Here is a 4,976-nt window from a genome sequence, read left to right on the forward strand (position 1 = left end):
TGAAAAAGGAATCTATTAGTTGTTCAATTCTCTCTAGTTTGAATTGTGAGCAATTTTTTAACTTGACCCTCTATTCAGTGTCTATTGTTGTCTTGCATTATTTTCTAAAATACTATGTTTAGGAAATAACTGATAGTGGCATAATTCTTGTGTTGCTTTTACAAGATTATAATGTTTTGTGGTATTTTTTCCTTAAGGAGATAAAATATTCTTAGAAATTCGTTGGGGGAAAACTTCTAGTCATGTTCCATTAATCTTGTGTAATTAACTTTTTTTTCTAGCACTACATCATCTAAGACTAATATTATTGAAATTAGATGTTTTCAGTGCACTTTTAACGAGCAGGATTACATATCTGGCTAGCAGCTTTAGAAAGGGTAGAAGATATATACCTTGTGACATAACTGAGACGAGAACAGAGCCTATCTCAATGTTCCAAAGAAGCATCTACAACACCCTGAAATTTATGTGTGATTTTTTTAAATTTCCTAGTGTAATTTTATCGATGTCATGCCTTAATTTCTATGCGAACTTCACTTTACATAATTGTGTTCTTTTCCTTTTTCAGTCCTCCCTCCCCCCTCTCCCTCCTCTTCCTCCCTTCCTTTCTTCTTTCTTTCCTTCCTTCTTTTATAATTTCCTTCCTTCCATCCTCTTATCCTTCCTTCCTTTTTTACTTCCTTCCTTGCTTCTTCCTCTTTGCTCCCTCTTCTTTCCCTTGTTTAATCTTTTGTAACTTGAGAAGTTGTATGTAGGGGGCACAGAGGTACTTGTCCTCACAGATAACAGTAAAGAAACCAGGAATGTTAAGCTCACAGAGTTGTCTCTTCAAATAAAGAGATGCATAACATGTTTTCAATACAGAAGTCTGGGAATAGATGTGGTTAATAGTCTGGGGAACTCTGTGCTATCTCTTGCCAATGGTTTAGAAAGTAACCTCTGGTTTCACCGGGCACATGGCAGTCAACAGAAGCAATCTTTGTGAATCAGAGGAGACCTGTCTATTTCTGGGCTCTTACAAAAGAATTATACAGCACAGGAGTTAATCGTATGCATTATGCTCAAACACTAGGAGGCAAGACAGAATCCACAGGCTCCCTTTAATATGTCTGTCATTTTTTATTGTATTGTTTACATTCCTTATTGAGATTCCATCTCTAGCCATGCTCTTAACTCTGGTAAACAATTGCCTTTGGGATAGATTTTCTGTGTGTGAAAATGCAACTTATACTGCCTGTCCTGCAAGCTGTGGTTATATGGGTAGACTTTATTACATATATTTCTTTCAGTAAAATTTGTAATTATGCAATCGAATTAAGGGGCTTCCCCCCACACAGCATTGTGATGATTTTTTGCATTTATTGGGTATTTAATGATTGCTGCCACAATGTCCTTTCTATTACCAACCATAGGATTGATTACTGGAATAGAAGGATGACCCGAATTGTTAGTAAAATTACTAATATTTCAGCAAATTATTAGCAGAAATTGATTAAGCAATGGGTGAACTGAGGAGCACTTTTTTTCCAAAATAGATCTACTATAGATTATTCATCTCACAAGTATAATCTTGGTTGTCAACAATTTTCTGGCATGTGTTGCTTTGAAGTGTCAGATGTTTCTCATTATATTGAAGATAACAGTGATTTGTAAAGGGAGAGTTTTTTTTTTAAAAAAAATCTCTCAAGTGACCTTTGAATGGCCATCAGAGTTAACATGGCTTTCCCTTCTTTAGTCTTTTGTTAGCTATTGTTTTAATTCCCTTATGCTTGAGTATATTGATTAGACTAGCCCCAAAGGCAATGCATTCAACACTGACCCCTATTACAGACACATTTTTCTCTTTAAAAAATAAAGAAAAGAGGAAGAAGAAAGAGGCATAGAATTTCTTGTTTTCACAGATAACACTAGGGAAAATAGAAATGTTAAACACCACAGAATTGTCTCTTCAAAGGAAGAGATGTATAGCCCAGTTCAGATCAGAAGGCTCGGGATGAATATACTTAATATTTTGGTCACCATTGAGATCTCACAGCAGCCTCCCCCAGATTATTAAGATGTCATATATAGAGAGCCATCTTAATCTATAGAAACAATCTTTTTCAAAGATGTTTCATGTTCTTTATAAAATTTTGAGATTATTGTACACAAAGGGTTGAGTTAATTATTACCAGGAAATTTTTTTCCAAATTGTATTGTATTTAATTACGCATAAAATAAACTTTCTGGTGTCAAGACCCTGAAGGTTTAAATCAACACCAGCTGCATATGCTCAAGTGGACTTCCTTCTTGTTTCACATGGATTGATACGCTGATATCCATGTGTTTGCATAGACCCCTACAGTTGGTAATAATGTATTTAACCAAAGACCTACTAGACACATGTGAAGGGTTCTCATAAAATTATATCCTGTATTTCTGTGCAATCAACTCCTTGTATATGTAGAAGCTTGAACTCACTCCTGCCATTATTTTGCTTATAATTATTCAGTTACATAACTTATGCCAAATGCCTTGTTCAACAAAATGTGATATTGTCTAGTCATTGGCACAGCAGTGTAGGTACCAGAGAAGTGAGATATGCCCAAGTACCATAGCTAAATTTCGACAGCAGCATAGCCATGGCTGTTGAAGTTCTCATTATGGTCACCATTGCCTTTCCCTTGACTACTTTTCATTTGATGAGCACACTGTGGATGAGGATAGTATTCTAAAGTCCTAATGGCACCGAGCTTACTTCAGACTAACGGGCTTTCAGATACGCAGTTTCCTCAGCCTATAAATTTTTAAATCATGTAAGTATTCTATAAGAATATAGTTTGTATGACATTAGATGTAATAATGATCTATTCATGGTCTTTTGGCTGAAATCAAGTGTGAAGTATCTTGCTTTCTGTTTCATATTTGATATTTCTTCTATCTGAGGACACTAAATAAATTGATCTTTGGAGTTGGGAAATGTAATAGGGCTTGCTCCTTCTATTTCATGAATTGCCCTGATGTTGCAGTACCTGGATCATTGCATCAAAAAAATCTTCATAGTAAATAAAAGAAAAAATAGATTCTGAAAATCTTTGAATCATATTTTATAGCAGATGTATATATATGATAGAAATCTATGTATGTATATGTGCATGTAGACACCAAAAGAAGATATATTCTGTCTTTGGTCATGGCCACATAGTTATTCATGTGAGTGCTGAAAATTTGAACCAACATCCTCATGTAGCCAGATCAAATTCTCTTATATATCAAGTCATTCCCCAGCCTTAAGTAAATCATATTTAAAGGATTGTTAGTTGGTTTCATTATATGCTTAGGATAAAGAAGTTTGAGTCGCACCTAGAAAAAGACATGAACTGGAAGATAACTTAAAAGTTCTGTTCTCTTCTCTTAACATAGTTCTGTGAATTGTTTATTTGCAGCAATTTTCTTACATTGTTTTCTATATTGACATTGAGTTGCAGGGAACATCAGCTACTTAGGCAAGGGACGCCTCATCTCAGTTTGACAATTTATTAATTCAAACTTACAGTTCGCATTGTATCTCTAAAACTTACTTGCAAAAAATTTTAGGCTTTAATTTGAGGAGAAGATAATTTTACCAAAGCTTTAATGCTTGATGTTTAAGTATCACATGTGTTTACAATTTAACTACATTTTTTCAGTACACTTAAAAAAGGGATGTCTATAGATCAAAATAGAATTAACTTTGAGAAAGAATCCTACAGATGCAGAGACCCACAACCAAATAATAGGTGGAACTCAGGGAGTTTTGTAGAGGAATTGGAGTTAGGAATGAAAGGGGCTGAGTATTCAAAGAAACCACAAGACCTACAGAGTAAACTAACCTGGGCCCATGGAGGTTCCACATGAGACTAGACAGAAACTGAACCTCTAACCAAAGTGTATGCATGGGCTGATCTAGGCCCCTTACATATATGTAGCAAATGTATAGCTTGTTCTTCAGGTCAGTCACCTAACATTTGGAGCAAGGGCTGTCTCTGTTGTGGGCATTTGCATTCCTTTCCCATAGCTGAGTTCCCTTGTCTGGACTCAGTGGGAAAGGATGTGCTTAGTCATCGTGTGGAGATGTGCCAGGACGGGTGGGTACCCATGGGAGGAGAATGGGAAGGGGAGGGGGAAAGAGATGTAACATTCGGAATAGATATCGAGAGGGGAAGGAGGCTGTGATCAGGCTCTGATCCTGTGAATAAATAAAAAATGTGAATAATATAAATTGAATAAAGAAAAAAATGGAAGGAAAATGAATCATATGAAATTATGTTTGATATTTCAGTGAATCCTCAGAAATTGTGTGTGTGTGTGTGTGTCTGTGTGTGTGTTGGAGGAACACAAAGTATCACATGTATTCCACAATTCTGAGAAAGCAATTGGCAGTCATTCAACTTTAAAGTAACCTGCTATCTATTCAGAGGAATTTAGAAACATTTAAACAAGGGAGCACATAGTATTACTCACTGTTCTATAACCAAAGACATTAACCAGGAATAGATGAACTGAACCATGGAGAATGCTATAGGAAAGAGTAGGAACCCACCTGAACTTCTCCACTTCTTAAATAAGTGAAAGCAGGATATACCTGGAAAGCTAGGGCACACTCTCCCATAGGAAATAGACTGATTGAAGAAGAGGCAGGAGACTTGTGATCTTTAGCACAAATGTTGTCGCCTAGGGTCTGGTTTGCTTGTTCCTGGTCTCATTCATAAAAGCACTTAAAAATAGTCTCAGAGGGAGACAGGGACAACTTTGTTTTTGGAGTTTGAGAGAGAAAACAGCAGGAGAGTCAGACAGAACCTGCAGCGGCCCAGATGAAGTAGCTGTGATTTCTGAGTTAGAAGTCAACAGGGCAGGCTCAGCAATGGATGTCTTCCAGTCTGCTCATGGACTGGATGGATTCTTCAGAGACATGGAAAACACTCGGACTAAACAGGCAAGCGGGCTTAGGCTTTCAG

General features: G+C 36.6%; 1 non-coding gene across 1 annotated transcript; it reads left to right on the forward strand.

Moving 5' to 3' along the window:
* Positions 1-2,844: 2,844 nt before the first annotated feature.
* On the forward strand, positions 2,845-3,030 carry LOC120093465 (U2 spliceosomal RNA). Its single transcript, XR_005486517.1, has one exon. It is a non-coding gene; the product is annotated as a U2 spliceosomal RNA (small nuclear RNA).
* The last annotated feature ends 1,946 nt before the right edge of the window (positions 3,031-4,976 follow it).

The sequence above is a fragment of the Rattus norvegicus genome, chromosome 6, assembly GCF_036323735.1.
Source record: "Rattus norvegicus strain BN/NHsdMcwi chromosome 6, GRCr8, whole genome shotgun sequence".
NCBI lineage: Eukaryota > Metazoa > Chordata > Mammalia > Rodentia > Muridae > Rattus > Rattus norvegicus.